This window comes from Harpia harpyja, chromosome 4 (assembly GCF_026419915.1).
Source record: "Harpia harpyja isolate bHarHar1 chromosome 4, bHarHar1 primary haplotype, whole genome shotgun sequence".
In the NCBI taxonomy this organism is placed as follows: domain Eukaryota; kingdom Metazoa; phylum Chordata; class Aves; order Accipitriformes; family Accipitridae; genus Harpia; species Harpia harpyja.
Window position 1 is genome coordinate 14,862,118 of NC_068943.1, and position 23,995 is coordinate 14,886,112.

Genomic DNA, 23,995 nt, shown 5'->3' on the forward strand with positions numbered 1-23,995 from the left:
TTTCTCTTCCTTTATGCAGACACTTCTCATTTAAAATATAAGTAAATAAATTGTATTTTGATAACTGGAATTAGTGAATTCTTCCATGCTAGATGTAAACATTTGTTTCATTTCAATACCAAAAACGGTTATTTTACTGTTCTTCCAACGATGAAGAACAAAAATGTCACTTTGTCATAATTTAAGCAAGTCTAAAGACTAATAGATAGTAACTACACAGTTGAGAGATGTCTAATTTTTGTGCTTTAAAATATGAAATGAATCTCCAATTGCTAAAGACCTGCTTTATGAATAATATTCTTGTTGAATTGGGTTCAGTTCTGAAAATGTCTGGGTAACCTGTGCTTAGTGATTTTTTTTTTTCTTTTGTTTTACTTGCATTCATATCACAATTTCCCTTGTCACAACTATGACCATTGTCTCTTGTCCTTTTACTGTGCACCTCTGAGAAGAATCTGGCTCAGTATCTTTCTTTCTGAAATGGACATGTGCAGTCAGATCTTCTGTTTTCTTCCCAGTCTATGTACATGTGTGTCCAGGTGCTTGAGACAGGCCCCTGTCACCCTGCTTTCTCGTGGTGAGTGAGAGATTCTTTCTTGTAGTCCTCTCCCAGATGTATTTTCCCCTAAAAATTCCTATTTCTTTGCTTACCCATGGGGTAACCTAATGTCATCATCTGCCATTCCAAATCAAAGTAGAATCTCACAGTAATCCAAAAAAAAGCCCTACTAGTCTATGGCCAATTGACCATCTATTAAATCTTCTGTTTAAGGTTCAAAATACTATTTTAAGTAGCCTAAGTGTATCTGTGCATTTAACTAAAGCACATAAACCACACTGTTGCCTGAATGTTGACTAAGACAAGATAGAGGAGATGAGAAGATCTATCCATTTTAGTGTAAGAATTCAGAGAAAACAAGTCATTCAAGGAGGAAAAAAAAAAAGCAAAAAAAAAAAAGCAGGATGTAGATTTTGCAGATCAATTGCCTTTTCTGAGGAAGACAGAAATGTCTGAGTAAAGGTTCACTTGTTCTCATATTTATTCGCATATAAAATGTAATGTAATAGAAGAAAAGCTGAGTAATATCATTCATTTGGTAAGCACCTTGACCTAAAGAAGATATCAAGTTGTACCAGAACAACAGAAATTACACCTTAGACTCAGTCTAAATGACACACAGGCAACTTCTCACAGGGAAATATTCTAAAAGTGTGTGCTATTGGTAACACTGTATTTACCTCTTGAGTATTTCCTAACCATGAAGAATAGTGAATGAAACCTTTATAAAACGTAATCTCCTTTGCAATGAAATGAATAGTACATTAACAGATAGAGGAGTTGGAAATATAGTCCATGAATTTCATTTCAGCAGTAACAGCGTTTTTGAATTTATTGCAAGTAATATTCATCTTAACTCATGTAACCACTTGTTAGGAATGTAGTTTGTGGGTAACATTAATAATACAAATAGCCAAACCAGTCTTTGATATACAGGCATTCAAACTTCTTGCTTCACTGCACCCAATTCAACAAGAATATTATTCATAAAGTAGGTCTTTAATAATTGGAGATTCATTTCCTATTTTAAAGCACAAAAAGGCATGGCTTTGAGCAACCTTGAGTAACTCCAATATAGCCATGCTCCAAGCAGGAGTTTGGTCTAGATGGTTTACAGAGGTCCTTTCCAATATTAGTTTTTCTGAGAGTCTTGGTAGACGACAAATAAATTTTCTCTTGGTGATGTTTCTGTGCTTATTTTGTTTAATTTATGGCTGGTATTAGAGCCTGGAACAGTTCACTGTTTCTAGGAGCAGCATAATTTTATAACTGTTTCTTAAAACAGTCCAAAATATCTAATCTATAAATATTTTATGTACTGTCTATTTAATAGTTGTAGCTATAAGGGTATCTAAAAAGCGGATGTTTAGGCTACATGAATGATATACTCACAGGTATAATGTAAAACTTACACTAATAGGACAACTTCCTTTGATAGTGACTGCCAACATCAGTAAAATTATACACAACTAATGCTGGGCTTTAGCAGTATTGACCTCTTTGACAATACAGTGCTTCAGTTTGCTTAAAAAATAATTGCTGTGGGATTTCTTAAGTCTTTATCTTTAGATAACCATAAATCCTTTTTTCTAGGTTGCTCAGTAACTTTTTGTCCTCAGCTAGCTTTTGTATTTGTACAGAAGAGGGTCAAATCTTTTTAGCCATAACTTCTCTCACATTTTATTCCCTCTAACCCAGCCGTAATTGCTCTTTGTAAGTCCAGTAGGGGTTCAGAGAACAGTTGATAGACATTATGCATTTAGCATAATTTCCCTGTATTTATTTGTGAAGTTCTGCAAAGACATATTTTATCCCTTATAATTTTTTAATTAGTGTTCATATTTAGGAAAAATATATCAACATTGTGGAAAAAAAAAAAAACCAACAAACCCCAAAAGTTCCTTGTTGATAATTGACTGATTTTCCTGTCATAGTTTCTTTTTCATGAAACAAGTTAAAACCACACCATCACTTATTTATCCCACAGTGGGCAACAGGGTACTCCAATATAAGGATTCACTTTGTTGTTGTTTTTTTTCCTAAAGTGGCTTTATTAATTTATCCAAGAATTATTTTGACAAGTTGGTTTACAAATGTATATTAAAATGATGTCTAAAGGACAATGGCTGTGAACCCTCTTTCAACAGGCATTATCTTTTTCTCTTTTGTAGGAAAAAGCAGTACGGATTAATTTTAATAGAAGATAGAGCATATACATGTTAATTTCACTAAAACCCAATCTTGTGTCAATTGTAAAATGAAGGGAGCAATTAAAAATACGAATACAATAGAAGAAAATGAGATGCTAGGAGGCAAATTAAATATCAATTGAGAATTATGGCAATGGATTATGTATGAAAAAAAGTTTATGAAGTGGAAAACAGGGTTGGCAGAGCTAAATATAACAAGATTTTTTTTTTTTTTAATATTTTAGGAGTAAAAATACCTTAATGTCCCCAAACAGAACAAGACCATTACTAGATGGACAGTAAATGTTACTGAAAAGAAGGAAAGAAAGAAAGAAGGAAGTGAAGTTAAAGAGGAAGTTGGAGAAGAAGAAGAAGGGGAAAGCAAGGCAATGCAATGTAAAGCAAGGCAAAGGCAGGAGGAAACAATTCTATAAGTATTTTTCTTCAGTACTTGGAAATAGGCCAGATGTATTCATGTCATATCAAGTCATTCTGAAATTAATAATAACTGAGAAAGACATTAGGGAAAATCCAACAAAAATATGAAACCATACAGAATAAGAATGTTACTAATGCATTCTGCAGGAATCAGTAGAAAACTTCCTTTTTAGAGGATGCACTGGTGATTTTGAAGTGTTGCTATCTTTGCTGATACACTATGCTCACCCAAGTATTTCTAGGCAGGCAAAAAGCATGACAAGATCATCAGTCATATGCTACAAACAGTGGAAAAAAATTACTAAAAGAAATACTGGTTTCTGCTTTTCCTACAACTTTCAAAAGAGAAGTTAATATTTTCAGAAGTAAAGCCTTGGCTGAATACAACACAGCTGCAGCACTGTGGTCCCTTTATCGAAACTTACTTTGCCATAGTTGAGACTAGGCAATAAAGTATTCCTTCTGGTGATAAATTTATGATGTTAGAAAAAGTTCTGTGAAACTAAAAAATGATTAATCTATTAGCCATATGACACCAGACAGAGCTAATATTAGCAGATATATAAATCACCAAAGGAGGTATCAACAATTGTATAATACTGCAGAATATTAAATACGGTAGCTTTTTACTGATGCAGTATTTTGTGGCCTGCTTTCTCAGCTACTTCTGTTTTACTTTTGTATTGTGTAAAAATCTATTATAAATTCCTTTTGTGTAAGGTTTTCACCAGCCTTTTATGCTTTTGTACTTCTAGATTAGATCATTGCAATGGACGGTGAGAGCACCAGACAGATGCTAGGTTGACAGGTCAGCAAGGAACATTAACACACAAATTGATTAAGCCAGGCAAAGAAAACATCACACTTTGATAAGCACACAGGCTGTTCCTGCTACTTCATTAAGAACTCAGAGCATGCCATGAGTGCAATTTGTGCTTCACGTCTCCAAAATGTGTCACAGTAGCCCAGCCAGGATCACTTTCCAGAATTTAGGTAGAAAGCATATGCTCTGAGTAGAGAGGAGTGAAGAAATGCTTCTCAATGTCTGATGAAAATTATGCAGAGCACTGCATAGATGAAAGACACATGATCTGTGACCATTGTGAAGTTCTTACGAATTTTAATAACCGCCATGTGTGCTCTGAAGTATATGACACTTTAACTGCTAATTTGTCAGCTATTTTTCAGACAAAAATGTTACAGCTGATACTTGCAGAAAGTGTAGACTTTAAATTTAAGTTGTTCATAAAAATTACATTGTGGAGAAAACACATTCACATCCAGAACTACCCGTCTTTTTATCAGCTCCAATTTTAGGAGTTCTTATTGGGCTGTCATTTTGGGGTCAATATCTTGGTTTGCAAGTTAAGTTGTGTTGCCTGGAAAAAAGTAGATAGTAGCATAAAAGGAAGTCTAAATCCGAACACTGGCAGAGCAGATCGGAGGACAAAGTAGGTAGGAATCTGCTTCATAGAGAATGAGTTCCTTAAGCATCTAGAAAGACTGCATAATGGTGTCTGTATGTATCTGTACAGAAAAGCCCCTAGGAAGTGTCTCAATATACTCTAAATGTCAAAAGAGGCAATGACAGACTGAGTTTTACTTTAGCCTTTAGAAAGATACTTACTGCATTGAAACAAACATTTCATACACTTCACAATGAGCACCTAAGGCAGAGCAAAAAGAAATCTTTATACTTTTCTCTGATATTTAGAGAATACTAAGCAGAATTATATATTCTATAGAAAATCTAGTGACTTATGGTATTCTCAGGTTGGGGAAAGTCTAACTAAGCTGAGAATTCAGAATTGCTTTGTTGTAAAACTATTGCTGTTGAAAGCAGCATCAGGCCTTTGGTCCAGTGGGTAAATCACTTGCATATGTGATGCATTTGTTTTTTTCAGAAGGAGTAAGCTGATTACTTCATCCATTTGAAGCAGTGCAAACTGAAAATTGTATTTCCCAAGCCACTGTATGTCTGTCAGTTAGGACTTCTGAAATGTCCATCACTTTTTTATCTGTATACTGGGGAACCCACAGACTGAGATCCAAGAAGCAGACATAATTTTTGGTGATGAATTTAGGATTCTGCTGGTGTTTGAAATTTCTTTACCTTCATCTGGTTCTCAAAGTAAGGTAGCAATTATTAAGAGTATAGAAATTTATGGACTAAACCTCAAATCCACAAGAAACACTTAGAACCTGCACTTAAGAGCAAAATCTACATACTGTGTGACTAACTACTTAGGTGCCTGAGGAGTCATTGCTACCTTATGTGTTACTTCTAGAGTTTCTTAAAGACCTACAGCTGTGTGTGCCCAAAAACTGAAGAGGTTGACAGTTATCTGCAAGTACATCTGTACTGGCTGCAGGTATCCAGGTGTTGTGAGTGGGTGCTGCAGGGGTGGTCTCTGTGAGGAGAGGCCAGGGGCTGCTCCGTGCTGGACACTGCCATTTCCAGATGGCTCCAATGGACCCACCACATGGCACAGCTGAGCCCCTCAGTCAAGATAGTGGCATCTCTGGGAAAATGTAGATAAGAAAAGGCAAAATGCCACACAGCACTGAAGAGTGAGGAAACAAGTATGAGACACAGCAATCTCAGAGAAGGAGAAGGAGGAGGTGCTCCAGGCACTCCAGGAGAGATTCGCCTGCAGCCTATGGAAGAGACCATAGGGGAGCACGTATTTCCCTGCAGCCCACGGAGAGGACCAGACCACAGCAGATATCCACACTGCATCCCATGGAGGACTCCACACTGGAGCAGGTGGAGATTTCCTGAAGGAGTTGCAGCCTATGGAGAGCTCATGCTGGAATAGGTTTATTCTGAAGGACTGCAGCCCATGGAAAGACCCATACTAGAACAGGGGAAAAGTGTGAGGAAGAGCGAGCAGCAGAGATGAACCATTATGAACCAAACGCAACCCCCAACTCCCCATCCCCCTTGTGCTGCTCAGTGGAGAGGAGGGAAGAGGTAAAAGAGTGAGGAATGAAGGAGTCTAACTGAGCCTGAAAAGAGTGTGTGGGGAGGAAAGGTGTTGTTTTAATTTCTGTCTCTGTTTCTCACTATCCAAATGTATTTTAATTGGCCATTAATCAAAGTAATTTTTCCCAAGTCAAGTTTGTTTTGTCCCTAATGGTAATGAGTAAGTGATCTCCCTGTCTTTATCTCAACCCTAAAGCTTTTTCATCTCATTTTCTCCCTCTCGTCCTGTTGAGGAGGAAGAGTGAGAGTGGGTGTCTGCAGCCAGCTAAGGTCAACCCACCACAACATCCATTCAAGATTTTGTGCTCCTGACCACTTTGCCTAAGGAAATGGATATAACAGACATGTAAAGAGTATGCCAACACACACTAACACTGTGTTCAGTATGATACACAGCAGTCATAAACATACTTACTCATAGATGGTTAACTAATCTTTGCACAAAGCTTATAGCTAGCTGACATTTCTTGCCCAGAGAATGGGAATTTCAGATTGAAAATATTTCTCAAACTGAGAGGACAAAACCAGAATACTGCTAACAAAGATAATATCCTATATATAGCAAGGGACTTAAAGGGGGAAGAAGACGGAAGAAGGAAGGGAAGGAGGGGAAAGACAAGTGGTGTAGCTTTATAATAGGGAGTGCTAGGTTTCTTCTCCCTGCATTTTTTCTGTGTTTTATCCAAAGGTTATTGAAAGAAAATACGTTAAGGAATGTGTAAAATCCCCAATTGTTTAGTGAAAGAGGTAATTAACTTGCACTTACATTTGTCTTTTCCTTAGTATATTTTCCTCTGCTACCTGTGATGAATGCTATCCTGCCCTGGAGAGCCTTAAGAGCTTGAGACCCAAATTAAGATCCAGTTGATTACAAGGGTGTATCTCCCAGCCTTGTGTATGGTTTATTTGGAGGGCATTTCTTTTTCCTTTGTAACAAGATAGGATTTATTTCCTTATAGTATCAGCATATATTGCATCAAAAGGAGAACCTTTTCTCTGCAATGTAAGCTGCTGCTCCAAATTTATCCTGTAGTTTGTATCACACTCCAAATTATCTTGATCGTATCTTTCAGTTAAACACCAAATCTAAAGTCTCATCTCCCACCATTGTGTTAGAAATGTTTGCTCTGACAGCAACAACAGGCTACAGGGTGTTTTATAGAAAGACATTATCGTGCCTTAGAGATTTTTCAAACTAATACAGACAAAAGCAGGCTTGATCTGACTAGGAAGCTGTGCAGCTGTATCCCTTAGCTCAGGCATTCACACTGCATTGACTAATGGTAATAGTTGAAAGCACTAGGCAAAACCTCTAAGAAAATTACATCTAAAATAAGATACAAGTTATAGAAGAAGGAGGATGGGAGTCAGCTGCCTGAGCACAGTTATCTGGAGTAGCTTTAGGCACTAAGTGGTAGTCTTCTAGACTTTTAGTTGCTGGTCAGAAAGATATGAGTCTCCTCTAAGTCTTTAATACCCGCTAGCCCTGTGTGAATACCTTACATACCTAAGGGATCTCAGATGACATTAAGTGCCTATTTTAGACAAATAAATAGTGCCCAAAACCATGATCGATGGTAACAAAATGGTAAAAGAACAGGAAAGTTGAATATGTATGTTTCCAAAATTCTGCAATTCTAACTTGAAATTTTTCAGTATCTTCCTTGTCCTTATGGGAGATTTCAACTTCCTAGACATCAACTGGGAATATCATACTGCTGTGATGAGCAGGTCTTGGAAATTCTTGAGGTTTGTAGGAGATAACTTCTTCTTACAAGTAGTTGTCACAACTAGGAAAGATGCCCTCCTAGACTTGCTACTTGTGAAGGGAGAAGGACTCATGGGGGATGTGATGGTAGGTGGCTGTCTTGGGCACAATGACCAAGAAAAGGTTGAGTTTAAAATTTTCAGTGTAATGAGAAAAAAGGACAGCAGAGTTGCTATCCTGGACTTCAGGAGAGCAAAATTTAAGATATTCAGGGAGCTATTTAACGGAGTACCCAGGGAATCTGCTTTTGAGGTCTTGGGAGTCTATGAGTGTGGGTCAGTTTTTAAGAACCACCTTTTAGAAGCACAGGATCAGGCAATCCCATTGTGTCATAAGCCAAGCAAGCAGAGCAGAAGACCACCTTGGCTGAAAAGGGAACTCCTCGTGGAACTCAAGAGGAAAAAGAAGTTGTATGATCTCTGGAAGTGAGGTCAGGCTTTACAGGAAGAGTACAGAGTTGTGTTTCATATATGCAGGGAGAAGACACGAAAGGCCAAAGCTCAATTAGAGTTAAAACTGGCCAGCGTTGTGTTAGATAACAAGAAGGACTTTTTAAAGTATGTTAATAGCAAGAGGAAGTCTAAAGAAAACATTCAACTGCTACTTCTTGAAGATGGTGATCTGACTACTAGGGATGAAGAAAAAGCGGAGGCATTCAATGCTTTTTTTGCCTCAGTCTTTAATAATACTGATAGACCTTGGGCTGCCTGGCTCCCTGAGTCGGAAGACCACGAGTGTGGGAACAGTGACTTTCTGTTTGTGGACACTGAAATTGTAAGGGACCAACTGTAGTTGGTGAGGGGCCTTGAGCACAAGTCTTATGAGGAGCGGCTGAGGGATCTGGGATTGTTCAGTCTAGAAAAGAGGAGGCTGAGGGGAGATCTTATCACTCTCTACAACTACCTGAAAGGGGGTTGTAGTGAGGTGGGTGTTGGTCTCTTCTGTCAGGTGTCTGGAGATAGGACAAGAGGAAATGGCCTCAAGTTGAGGCAAGGGAGATTTAGGTTAGATATTAGGAAAAATTTTTTTACTGAGAGGGTTGTCAAACATTGGAATGGGCTGCCCAGGGAAGTGGTTGAATCACCATCCCTGGAGGTATTCAAAAAGCGAGTGGACAGGGTACTCCAGGGCATGGTTTAGGGGGCATGGTTAATGGTTGGACTCGATGATCTTGAAGGTCTTTTCCAACTGAAATGATTCTATGATTCTATGATTCTATCAGCTGAATGTTCACAAGTCCATGGGGCCTGATGGCATTCATCCCAGAGTACTGAAGGAGCTAGTGGATGTTATGGCAGGACTCCTCTCAATCATCTACCAAAGGTGTTGGGAGTCTGGGGAGGTCCCTGCTGACTGGAAGCTGGCTAGTGCTATTCCAATCTACAAAAAGGGCATGAGGGAAGACCCAGGAAACTACAGACCTATTAGTCTAACCTCAGTTCCTGGAAAAATTATGGAGAAGATCATACCGGGTGCTATTAATAACCATTTAAAAAATTATATAATCATCAGGCACAGTCAACATGGGTTCACAAAAAGAAAGTCCTGTTTAACTCATTTGATATCCTTCTATGATAAAGTCACCCACCTAGTGGATGAAGGGAAGGCAGTGGATGTAGTTTTTGTGGATTTTAGTAAGGCTTTTGGTACTGTGACTCACAGCATCCCTCTGGACAAGTTGTCCAACTCTGGGATGGTCAAGTGCACAGCACGCTGGATGAAGAACTGGCTGAACAACAGAGCACAAAAGGTTGTAGTGAATAGAGCTACATCTGGCTGGCAATCAGTCACCAGCGGTGTTCCTCAGGGTTCAATTCTAGGGCCAGTTCTGTTCAATATATTTATCAATGATCTGGATGCAGGAGTTGAATGTACCATTAGCAAGGTGGCTGATGATACCAAACTGGGAGGTGCTGTTGACTCTCTTGAGGGACGAGCGGCCTTGCAGAGGGATCTTGATAGATTGGAGCATTAGGCTATGATTAATGGGATGAAATTTAACAGTCCAAATGCCAGATTCTGCACCTGGGATGGAATAACGCCAGGCAAAAGTATACATTGGGAGAGGAGTGGCTAGAGAGCAGCCCTGCAGAAAGGGATCTGGGGGTGCTGGTCAACAGCAGGCTCAGTGTGAGTCAGCCGTGTGCCCTGGCAGCCAAGAGGACAAACCCCATCCTGGGGTGCATCAAACACAGCATAACCAGCTGGTCAAATGAGATGATTCTCCCGCTGTGTTCAGCCTTGGTGCGGCCTCACCTTGAGTACTGTGTGCAGTTCTGGGGCCCACAATTTAAGAAGGATGTTGAGGTCCTTGAATGTCTCCAGAGGAGGGCAACAAAGCTGGTGAAAGGGCTGGAAGGTATGTCCTGTAAGGAGCAGCTAAGGACTTTGGGCTTGTCTCATTTGGAGAAAAGGAGGCTGAGGGGCAACTTCATTGCTGTCTACAGCTTCCTGAGGAGGGGAAGGGAAGAGGGAGGTGCTGAGCTCTTCTCCCTGGTACCCAGTGACAGGACGCATGGGAATGGTTCAAAGCTGCTCCAGGGGAGGTTCAGACTGGACATTAGGAAGCATTTCTTTACTGAGAGGGTGGTCAAATGCTGGAACAGGTTTCCTAGAGAGGTGGTCGATGCCCCAAGCCTGTCAGTGTTTAAGAGGCATTTGGACAATGCCCTTAACAACATGCTTTAACTTTTGGTCAGCCCTGAAGTGCTCAGGCAGTTGGATTAGATGATCATTGTAGGTCCCTTCCAACTGAAAATATTCTATTGCATTGTACTGTATTGTATTGTATTCTATTCTATTCTATTCTATTCTATTCTATATATAATTAGCACTACTCAAACCAGATGTTTAAAAATAATTTTTAAAGTTGCCCTTTCTAATGAAGTAACAAGTTTTACTTAAGTGTTCCTTTTCCAAAAAAATGGAAAAGAATTTTTCATTTATCCCCCAGTCTGTATTGATGGAGGTGATACTCTGATTCAGGTGCAGGATCTTGGACTCAGCCTTGTTGAACTGTATGAGGTTTGCACAGGCCCTCAAGCCGATCACTTGGTATCATCTGCAAACTTGCTGAGGGTGCCCTCAACCTCACTGTCTATGTGGCTGATGAAGATATTAAATAGTACTGGTCCCCATATAGACCCATGAGGAACACTACTCATTACTGGTTTCCACTTTGACACTGAGCCATTGCCTACAACTCTATGGACACAGCCATCCAGCCAACTGCTTATCCATGTAAAAGTCCATCCATCAGACCCATGTCTCTCCTAGCTAGAGGTAAGAATGTTGGGGGGAACATATCAAAGACCTTACAGAATGGAATGGCAAGCACTGAAACCATCACATTTAAACTTAGAAACCATAAAATGATAGCAAATGGAGATGAGCAGGTAAATGCTCTCTCTGTGATGGTTTAAAACTCTCTTTTCAAACACACCAGAAATCCTTTCTAAATTGATGATGTCTTTCAAATTCAACCTGGCTTTATCTTTCTTTCCAATTCTAATATAAGGATTAAAACTGGTTCCAAGTGATCTCAGTTGAATACCTAAACCATCCAAGACTATGTTCCTGAAGGCATGACCCAATTTTGGTGATGGTTTTAAAATTGCAAAGGCAATTATGACAGTTTTATTTTGGAATTATTGTTAATTAAAACAGTTTGTGTTTCAAAAACAACCTACTAAAAATAATGCAAAACCTTGTTCTGCTTAAGAAGAATATTTATAAAATGAAGATTAAAGTAGCAAGAGAAAAGTAAAAAGGTTCTCTATAGGAAGGTTGGTTTTATTTGTTTTATTATACTTTGCCATTGATTTCACTGGCAATCTGTCAGTCCATTGCCGTAAGAACAAGGCCACTTAAAAATGCATCCCCCATGTTTTAATCAAAAATCATCCATACTACTAAATATTTTCTCTGTAAGCTAATGTCAAATAAAAATTAAAATTTCAGTGTCTGAATTATATAATAGATAAGCTAAGACCACCTTTTGAGCTCCATCAAGAAAGTAGTTCAGGGGGAAAATTAATATGTTCCAGGAAATAAAAGTATCAATGTACAATTAAAGATATGTGCTGAACTTGGATGAAGGAATGCCCTCCATCATGGTATATTCTAAATTTCTAAATATGAATTTTGAAACCATAAATTGATTTTTTTTATTGTAAACTCAGTGATTTTTTTTTCCTTTTTACATAAAATAAAAATAGATCATCAGTTGCATTGGGTGAATCTTCATTGTTCCAAACCAGTAAGCAATGAGTGAAAAGTTCTTCAACATAAAAACTTACTGACTTCTATGTGGACTGGACTTTCAAAAACAATGAGTAAAACATTTCACTCACATTTTGCATCTGTTTGTTTAATTCATGTTCTAGGTAGCAGTTATAAGCTTTCCCAGCTCTTCACACTCTAGTATTTGCTGTTGTATGAAATGTCACTCAAACTTAGATAATTTATAAATTTTTGAGGGATTGTGAAATCAGAAAAAAAAAAAAAAAGAAAAAAAGAAAAAGAGATTTGGTGAGTACATTTCCCAAAGAGTCAGTTCAGATAGCACATGCTCCATATCTCCAGATATCAACTAGACTAATTGACCTTAGAATATATCTCACTGTCCAATGAAGTGTTGTACAACTGTCTTGAAGCAGAATTGTCAGTGAATATGGAATTATGTGTGAACTAGTTGTTATTGATGCTAGCACATCAAACAGTAGGTCAGTTGTGTAGACATGGTACTGCTTTATGTAAGACAGACGTGCCCTCAGAATATTTGCAATAATTATAGATGTCAAGAGCATCACACTGAAATAGTTCAGTAATATGTAGAAAAAGTGTGATTTTCACAGGCATCTCTTTAAATGGAACTTAAAGCAAACCCAAAATATCCTAGACCCCACTGAGTCACTTAGAGCTTGTAAATATGTTGTTTCAGCACAGCAGAAACCGGTTCCTGTTCACAGCAACAATTAGCACTTTTTTTGGTGAAATGAGCTTCATTGTCCTGGCTTTTCTAAAACCCCATCTCTGAAGACAACTTCTCACCATCTTCACAATGATCTCTCATGTTCAGAGGAGAAGAAATATCTCACTCTTCCCACTATCCCAAGTTTTCATATGCAGAATCAGCAAATGCAAAGTTTCACTGTCTAAAACTCAGAAGGTACCTCCTGGTACATCTGGTTTAAACTCCTGCTCGAAGTACATACGGTTAAAGCACATTGTTTAGGACCTTTTCCAGTCGAATTCTGAGCATCTCCCAAGGATGGATATTCCACAGTCTCTCTAGGCAATGCAGGCCAGTGTTTGATCACTGTTATAGGACACCCCCTATCCCCCCATTTTTTTAATACTAAGAATTTTCCATGCTCCCACCTGTGTCTGTTGCCTCCCGTTCTTCTGCTGTGAGACTCTGAGAAAAGTGTAACTGTCTCTTCTTCACACACTTCCATTAGGTGTTTGAAGACAATAGTAAGATCTCCCTCTTAGCTTTCTCTTCTTAAGGCTGAACAAACCAAGTTTCTTCATCTTCTTGTACAGCGTGTGCTCCAGCTCCTGGTCTCGGTGGCCTCCTGCTGTACCACCTCCAGGATGCCAATGTTCTTCTTGGGATGGAGAGCCCAAAGGCAGACTCATCACTCCAGATGCAATCTCACAAGTACTAGAAGGCAATAATCACATCCTTTGACCTACTAGATACATTCTTGCTAATTCTGCCCGTGGTGTGGTTGGCCTTCTTTACTGCAAGGACACATTCCTGACTCATTCAATTTGTTGTTGAGCCCAGGTCTTTTTCAGAAAAGTGACTTCTCAGCCAGTTCTTCCTTCCCTGGTGCAAGACTTTGCATTTACATTTGGTGGTCTTCAGGACCTTTCTATTGGTCCATTTCTCCAGCTTGTTCATTCAGGTCACCCTGGGTGGCAGCCCCTGTACTCCAGTGTATCAGCAGCTGCTCCCAGCTTGGTATCTTCAGCAAGCTTGTTGAGGGTGTGTGCTAGCTCTTCATTGAAGCTGTTAACAAAGCTGCTGAATAGTACTGACTGTGTTATTGAACCCTGAGAGACACCACTAGTAGTTGGCTGCCAGTTGGACTTTGCACTGCTGATCCTCTGAATTGAGTTTGCCCCACACTTTGTTATCCACTTATGTCCCATACCCAGCCCATACTGTCTTGGATGACAGAGCACACCATTTAAAAGTGAACTGTTTTTGCAAGCAGGCAGCCTGTCAATGGACAGGATACTAGGATAGCCACAAGCAAAAGTAATTAGTCTCAAAGTATGGTATCTTGTCCCTCTAAGTCTTGTAACAATCTAATGAGTCACAGCAGTTTCAATATACCTTTACACTAAATTATGCTGTTTAAAGTGAAGACAGTATATTTTGCAAATAATGGGTGAGTACACTGGCAGACAGCTGGAGAAAGGTATTTTCAGCTACCTGCCTTTTGAATGGCAGTCAACACAAAGAACTGCATATATAAAGGACTGTCAATTAGATCACATGACAGTATTGTAGGCCAGCAAGTATATGATCACTGTCTTGTGTGGATCTGTTTAATAACAGGAGCTTATATTTCTCTCTGAAGGACTAATAAAGCTTCAAATCTTTTTTCTTTAATAAAATTACTGTATAATTTAATACTGTTTATACTGGAACCTTTGTAAAAAAATCCTGTTTTCTTCATAGTGGAGCGATTGTTTTAAATATCAATATTTTGAAATAAAGAAGAACATTGTGGTTAATTCCTTAATTTGGAGTGCTACATGAAAATAACTTCTGTATAGTCAGTGCTGTGTTTCTTCCCCCTCCACATTTGTATCTCCAGTTCTCTCTTTTCCTCTGTGTTTTCCTTCATTGCCAAATACTCAAGGTGGCTTGTCAGATTTGCATTACCTGACTCCTACTTTTCTAATTTTTAAAAGTATTGATATTGCCCAAACTGCAGATCATTATTTACGTTGTTCATTTTCAGACACCATTACCTTGTGTCATGGTTTAAATCCAGCTGGCAATTAAACACCACACAGCTGCTTGCTCACTCCTCCTCCCCCTGCAAGAGGGATGGGGGAGAGAATCAGGGGAAAAAAAAGTAAAACTCGTAGATCAAGATAAAGACAGTTTAATAGGACAGAAAAGGAAGGGAAAATACTACTACTACAAAGAGAATATTCAAAACAAGTGATGCACAATACAATTTCTCACCACCCTCTGACCGATGCCCAGCCAATCCCCAAGCCACCGTGCCCCCCCAGCCAACTCCCCCCAGTTTATATACTGGGCATGATGTAATACAGTATGGAATACCCCTTTGGCTCTTTTGGGTCAGCTGTCCCTGCTGTGTCCCCTCCCAGCTTCTTGTGCACTCCCAGCCTCCGCTGGCAGGGCAGTATGAGAAGCTGAAAAGTCCTTAGTATAAACACTGCTTAGCAACAACTGAATCATCACTGTGTTATCAACATTATTCTCATCCTAAATCCAAAACACAGCACTATACCAGCTACTTAGAAGAAAATTAACTTTATTCCCACTGAAACCAGGACACATTGTTACATCATTTTGCCATTAGCTCCAAAGTTGTAATACTAATGAGAAGTGAATTAACATTATAAACACCTCTTTCCCAAGACAGATATTAGTGCATTATAATATTCCCATAAAAAACCGCAATGGAGAGGAAGGTGCTTCTAAATATCTCCATGCTAACAAGGTACTAGCATAACTCACATCAACCTTCTGAATTTGGGCTTAAACAGAGAAGCTGTTACAGACCACATTTATCTGATTACATTCTGAATGTATAAAGTGGAATAGACATTGATCCCAGTGGTTATTTTTATTCATATAAACTTAATGAAGTACACTCTGACCTGCTGACCTTCTTCACAATTCTAACCACTTTCAAGCTGTGACCATGAATTAAAGAAAGACACTAGTGAAATTCAGACTTATTTTTAAGAGATCCGGGCTCCAGTCATTCTGCTAGTGTAAAACAAATTAACAAAAAGAAAGTACAAAAATGACATCTTCCCACAAACTGTTAATATCATGATGGTATCTCATGCCTCCTTTTCAGTGCTGCATCAACAGTTTTGTCAAAAAATACTATACTTTTAGCATTCTTGTCTTCTGTTTGAAATATTGTCTATGTCATGAGTGCTACTATGTTTTTATAACCTTCATGCTGATAGGGAACCAAAGGTAATATTGTGCTGTATTAATCAAGAAAATGGACAGAGCTTCCTACAGCCTACCAATCACTTGATAAACGAAAAAAAAAAAAAAAACAAGAGAGAAGATTAAATTACAGGCTGCTCAAATGTTTTATACTTGCAGCGAATAAATCGCAGCTTTTACTAAAGTCTATTGTGCATTCTTTGGCACTTGATTAGCAAGGGTTTTGTTTTTTTTTTTTTCGTTAAGGAATGCTCTGTTTAGCTTTAATGAGAAGGGGATATATAAAAGAATAAAGAAAAACAAATGATACAAAAACGTTAGAATACAGATGTTCTCACTAAAATATATTTATTTCTCAAAGAGTTAAAACAGATAACTCTCCTACAGCCAAGGCAGACACAGAACGCTGTGACTTATGCAAATGTCCTTGGCAAAAGGATAAAATTATCTGCCTGTAATTGCAGGTGTAATTACACCTGTAATTTACACCTGTAAAAGGAGGTGTAGTTTAAGCTGGTGATGTCAGAAGCTAACTGGACACCAATGAAGCATGACCACACAGAACAATCCATGCATATTTGTATTTACCCCAGAGTAAAAGCAATTGCAGTTTGATCAACTGATTGCAGTCCTCACCTGGGAAATCTGAAATCACCACCTGTTGTTTTCTTTTGATGCCAGCGTGACACACTTCAGCTGATTTCAGCAGGATATAAAACATCAGTGTACCCCGGAGGGGACACTTACTGAGTTGCACTCATTTCTGTTAAGCAACCTACTTAAATGTGGTATCTACATTTGAACCGTGGCAGCTGAATTTCTTAAAGCAAGAACCCAACCGCAAATGTAGCTACTCAGAAGCTCTGTAGAGGTTCCTAGTATTGGAAAAGTACTAGAAAGTAATTATCCTGTCAATATCTGTAATTACATTCATATATATATGTGTGTGTGTGTGTGCACCTCTGACCCTGCTCACTTCCTACAAAAATCATGCTTTGCCATGATAGAGCTTTCTGAGCTGATTCTTTTCTATCACGTACTCCATATCAACCTCTGTATTTATAACTAAACACCACAAATAATTTATCTTTCATTTGGCATTTTAGTCCTTTTTGTAATTTTTTTTACCTTATATAATGTTATTTAAATGTTATGTTGTGAAAATACTTCTGTTTGGCAAGAAATTTTAGGATTATTACAATTGTTTTGCACATTTGCACTACTGAATGAGAAGCAGAAAAATAGCAGAATTTTCTTTCATGGAGAAACGGCTGTTAAGTTAAATAAAAAAACATCATGGGCTGACTGCTACACAAATACAGATTGCACAAATAGAGCCAAATCGAGAAATGTAGCATGGAGTTCGTATTTTATATAAACTAAGCACTTAACAAAATCTGCAAAATTACATAAATCTAAATATGTATTTCTAAACAAGTTATTTCATTATATAGTGAAACAGAAACTAAATCCACATCATTATTCCATTTTTTTTCTTTTTATTTTGAGTATACCTATACAGCTCCTGTTGCTGAGTGCATGTTAGGAAAATATTTGCATTGCTAACTTTCCAAAGTGAACAAAGAGAACATCCTTTTTACATTGTCACTTTTAGAAAAAGAAAAGGAGCCTAGAGAATAGAGCTGTCCAAAATGGATCCTGCAGCACAATGCAGCATTTATTCCACCATTCTGGTGTCATTTCAGCTTAAAACAAAGACACAGAGCAGTAAAAGTCTTGGAGTAAAGACAAGTGAGCTGAGACAGTCCTCTTTCAACTACACTCTATTAGCTGTATACTTCTCTTGGTAAGTAATAGAATGATGCTTTAAACATTTACAGAGCCAAACATTAAAATTACAGCTTCGCAGTCAAGGTGACAGATGGACTGGGTGGTCGTATAGCAAAGCTAAGAATAAACCAATTGCACCCCATTCTCAGTTTAAAATAAAAACAAAATAAAAGGGACAATGGCAAAAATTTAAGCTGATTACATATATAGCTATTTATAAGCTTTATCCAGGACCTGAGGCAATCAAGCATATCTAACCACTATAATCTAGTGGTGAATAAAGATTGATTGTAGCAAAGCAAGGTCTTTGTCAGCTTGTACTTTGTGGAATTTGCTGTATGTATGATTAATGTGCAAAAGATCTGAGTCTAGCCTTCAGGTTTCTTGCTAGCTCTTACTGCCATCTACTGATTAAGCCTATCTTTTTCCTTTCTTTTTTTTTTTTTTTTTTTTTTTTCCCCCTCCTGTTGTTGGTTGGTTGGTTTTCCACGGGGGGCGTACCTGGCAGAAAGCTTCATTCTACCGGTTTTATAGCTACAGTCCTGTCTCATGAGAATGTTCTTCTAACCTCCTCTAGAGATTTAAGGCTCAACAGTAATGATCAAGATCAGGTTAGAAGCAAAGAGCACTGTTACAAATTAGCTGCCATGCTCCTAAAGTCAGGAATAGATGAGAACATTCTTCCTGAGATGGGGAAAGCTGTGTCCCATGGGATTGCACAGAATAGGTAAAGTTTCTTCTGAAATATCAGTCAGGTTAAACGGAACAGTATTAAAATCTACATTTCATGTTTTAAAACGATCTGTGCACTGGGCAAATTAACAACATTCTAATAACGTAATCTCACTATATGGGGAATAGATACTTAAATCATAGCTTTATGTACTATGATTAGAAATGACATGTATTTCAATCAAAGGAATGTTTCTAATGCACCAGAGCAAAGTGTTGAATTAAAACCCTGACCTGCATGATTAGTTCACAAACAAGGAATATGGTTAGAGATTTTCAAAATCCATGGAGGACATCATTTCAGAAGCTGAACACTACAGTGGGACAGAATACAAGATCAAAAAGTAAAGCAGCTTCAGCAGCTATTTCTGAAGGCCCGATAGGGTGTTATGGGAGACCATTGCAATATACCATACTGGCAGCCCTGAAGAACCTCATCAGGCAGTGTCTACAAAATGCTGAAATCTGCTGCATGAGCCACAGTTTCAAAAGTCCTTTTCTATTAGTTGCAGTAGAGTTAAGAAAATCTTAAAGGCTTTCTCTTCTTCAATGGGTATCAGCCTCTCTAGCTCCTCAGGCGATTCACCTGCCCCATGTGCAAGAGAACTTGGCACTTTAAACCTGACAGGATCTTTTCAAATAGTTAAGCCTTTCCAAAGCTTTTCTGAGGGTACCTAATGAGATCTTCATCAAGTTTGCAAATTAAAGCCTTCTATCTGTTCATGCTGATTTCAAGGTATTGGAATCGAATGTTTAGATACAGTAGCACTTCAAGTGATATGGACATGCCAAGTAGACAAAACTGACTGTGCTTTAACACAAAAAGACAGATGATTTAAAAATTATTTTTGCAGTGCCTCTTCAGGAGAGGGGGAAACTCCCCAAACCAAGCAAACAAAAAACCCAACCTCTGATATTTCCTGAAAGTAAAGATCTCATAAAAAACGTAGAACAGTGTAGTAATCACTCAGGTTTTGTGAATGATCAGACATGCCCATTATGGGTCTTTCTTTTTTTTTCCCCTAGTATTTACCTCATTTACCTCAAGGTTACTTAAAGTGTTTACTGCTCTTTTAGAACACTATATACATAATTTTTGTGTAATCATTGTCCTCAAAATTGCAAGGAAAGAAAAAAGGGAAGACAAAGATCAGAAATGGTGTGATGTAGTCAGTTTAATTTTTAAAAGAAAAGACACGTGTAGCATTTGGCCAGCAATAACTCATCTACTGCAAAGCATTCCTCCTTTGTTTCACAATAGTTATCATCAAGTTCTCATGTTGATCTTAGCCCCATTAATCTTACTGCAGCACCTATACTTTGATGAAAGAAAGTGAGAATGAAAAAATTGTGCTCTAGGATCAAATACAGGATTCATGTTATCGAACTTCAGATGACCACAGCAAAGTCTTCTATTTAGAAATTCTTCACAGTAGTTAAACAGAAAGAAGAATTTCTAGTTCCAAACTCATTGTATTAAAAAATAGACCAGGGTGAACCCTGCTTGCCAGATGACCACTTCACTTATTCTCCACTTTTGATTTTGATTTCCAGTTTGGTTCCAGTTTTTAAGAAAGACAGAAGTGAATGCTGAAAAACATTGGTCATGATGGTCGTGACATGACTGAGTTAACAGACATCATTACCTGGCTTCAACCTCATTACTGCTTCCTAAGTATGCCTCCATCTCAGCAACAATCCAGCAATTCTTTAAATGTCTTCTTCAGCCATGTGAGAAGTTCATATGAAATCATCAAGACTGTTAACTAGTATACAAATAAATGAATGTTCAAGTGGTTTTTTGGAAGGGGGCCTGGAATAATATCATATATTTCCTCCTCCCTAATGCACACCTAGGATTCCCGGATAATCTGGTAACAAAAATATATCTTCTACTTCCTGTGACCTCTCACTTGTCCTCTGCAGTAAGTAACATCATTCTTATCATTCATTATTTGACAAATAGTGGTAGTCACTGCTGTGTCTGTTCTTGGAATACATCCCAAAATCATCCTATCCTGGCATGTAACTACATCACATTTAGACAAACTTTACATTCAAAGTAGCATCGAGGAACCTTTTTAAATTGTGTGGTTAAACCTGAGTGTCTAGCTTTACTAAAGCCCCTAGAGGAAAATATTAAATTTTATCATACGCTCCCTTGAGCCTTGAAGATGCATTGAGTAAATAATTAATTTAAAATGTGGCAGGACTACTGCTTTTCTCTTGCTGAGTTACAAATCCTTAAATTATTTATAATGGAAGTGCTGACACCATCTCAAATACAGTGGCATGAACATGCTGTTATAAAAATTATGATCCTGTTAACTTGTTAAACGCAATACATTTGCCTAGGTTGTAAACTACTTTAGGTTTTTTACCACACAGGTAACAATATTAATAAGGTAGTATTATTATTATTACAGGTTATAGGCAAGTTATTTGCATTTTGTATGCACAAGTAGTAAGATGAAACATTCCAAATCGGATGCATGTCTCTGACAGACTGAAGCAAAATACATTTTGCATGTATCACTTCAACTGCATCAAAACTGGAAATTCTTAGAAAAATAATCTTTTTGGTAGTATTGGTGGTATTTTTATTCACCATCTTATTTATACAAACTGAAAACTAAAAGTGGGACACAAAGGGAAAAGTGTGTAGAAGTGTCTCTAAAGTTTCTGAATGTAGACAAAACCTTCTGAGTGACAATAATCCAGACCATCTACATAATATAAAGTCTCTTTGAATTTAAATTTTTCAAAATTGCCTAGAACATATTTAAATTTATTTACAATACTGGTTGTACTTTTCAGGGCAATTTATATGTCCAAGGAAAAACTAGAGTTTTTATAATACATTACTATATAGCTACATATTTCCAAAAGAGTGTATTGTTTCTGGGTTTGGTTAGCCTTTTTCTTTCTCTTTTAATGCTAATAGATATATCATGGTTAAATGCTTGGGAGGCAAGAATGTGTTGGGAATCCTTAGAATACTGCAGTGGATTAGCCTTAGCTAACTGCCAAATGCCCACCCAGCTACTTGCTCATACCCTGCTTTAGCAGGACAGGGGGAGAACATAGGACAAACAAGAAGGAAAAGCTCATGGGCTGAGATGAAGATAGGGAGATTGCTTACCAATTACCATTGCAGGGAAAATAGACTCAACTTGGGGAAAATTAATTTAATTTATTGCCAATCAAAATAAAAATGCAATTTCTAATTTGGGTAATGGAAAACAAAAAAGACAAAATTAAAACAACACCTTTCCTCCTCTCTTTCCTAACCTCAACTTCATTCCTTCACTCCTGATTCCTTTATCCTCTCCTTGAGCGTTGCAGGGGAGATTGGGAATGGGGGTTGCAGTCAGTCCATAACAGCTCCTCTCTGTCACTCCTTCCTCCTCACACTTTTCCCCTACTGCAGTGAGAGTTCTCCACAAGTTGCAGTCCTCCAGAAAAAAAAAAAATCTGCTATACTGTGGATTCTCACACAAGCTGCAGATCCTGTCAGGAAAAATCTGCTCTAGCGTGGGCTTTCCATGGGCTGCAGTGAGTATCTCCTGTGCCATGGAGCACCTCCTCCTTCTTCCCCTCTGCCCTTGATGTTCCCTCTGCCACCCCTGCAGACTAAAGCCTTCCCATGTACACCCAATACAAATACTAAATAACTACTTAGTTATTTAGCTTAGTAAAGATGTGAATGACATCATATCTCACTCAAATCCATTCACTGCTTATGCCAAAACCTTTCATTCCAGCACATAAAACAATGTGTCATGTCTCAGAAACCTATAAAAAGAATGAAAAGATTTAAAGTTACAGATCATGTCTTTGTTATCTAATGTTCAGGCTCTTACTTGTTGTTTTGATAATTTTTTTTTTTTTTTATGATGATCCAGCAGTCAAGCTCTGCTGAATATTGTGAGGGTAATTAAATAAATTATTGTCCCTGGCTGTCAGCCCTAAACAGTTTCCTCAAGTTACTATTTCTGATGGAGGGATGATAAAAAAATTATGTGAGCCTGCACCTCAGTCCCATCATGTCATGGTCCAGATTTGTAGTTGTAGCTGATGGAGATAACTCTACACAACATCCTTTGAAGTGAAATGTATGATGGAGGGATTATACCTCCTATTGTGTTATCCCTGCTGTGTGGGTAATAGCACTAAGACTTCGTCATATTTGTTTAGGTCATTTTACAGTGACTATTTTGCAACGATGATTTAAACCTAATGGACACCTAAATATTCCATACAATGAAAATATTGTCTCAGGAATTCTCTGCACCTTCCCAGAAGTCTCACTATGAAAATTTACCATAACACTCTTAAGTAGTTGTCTTCTTAGTACCTTGTCAACACCCAAATATTCATATAATTTATGTCATATGGCTACTAGATACAGAGTGTGCATTTATTACTTAGATAAAGAGTACCATATACAGTCTAATAGCATATCTTGCAGGTCAAAATAATTTGAATATATGCTGGGAAATTCTGTAGTCTAGACAAACCCGCAGAAACTTCCTAAGCCAACTTGGTCCCTCTTTGAGGAACTGGTCTCTCTATGTGGACTGTGAACGGAGAGAGCGATCACAATAATAAGGATAATGAGTGTGTAAAGCTGGGTGGGATGAACTTGTGACTACAAGACTTTTCTCAAATCTCAGCCCATGGCTGAACTTGGATTTGGTTTAGATAATGCAACTATAATTAAGTGATATTCCTACAGAGTATGGAAGTATTGTTGACAGCTGAGCATCACTTGAAACTGCACTTGCTTTTTGTGTCAGCAGGTAAGCATTGCCTCCTCCCTCTATACAGAAGGAAGACTAGAGCTATAAGAATAAGAAGTTAAATCAAAGCTCTATGAAGTATCCACAGAAAGAATTTTCTCTGTTTTGTGCTAGTTTTGCATCATGCAATCAGTGAAAAAAAAGAAAAAAAAAAAAGAGGGAAAAGCTAATATGTTAGACCCTTTAGTTTTCTGAAATGTTTGGGTTTTAAGCTGAAAATGTTAGACAAAGCTATAGGGAGACCATCTGTTCAGTGCGTTGGAAGAAGGTTGGAGTAGAGAGGTAGACTATTCAGTTAACTTTGTCACAAACAGCAAGCAACTAGGATAAGTGACAACAAAAAAGTGGGGCATAACAGTATCGAGGTGTGTGTTATTGCTGGTAGGGAATAAAGTAATGGAAGGGGACTGATATAAAATATCAAAGCCTGGAACAGACAACTTTAGAAAGGATGGTGCACTAAACTTTTGCAATGGTATTAGATGAAAGCCCTGTTGGCATCTGTCATTTTCTCCCAACAGGTTTCCTTTGTCAATCGTTATATT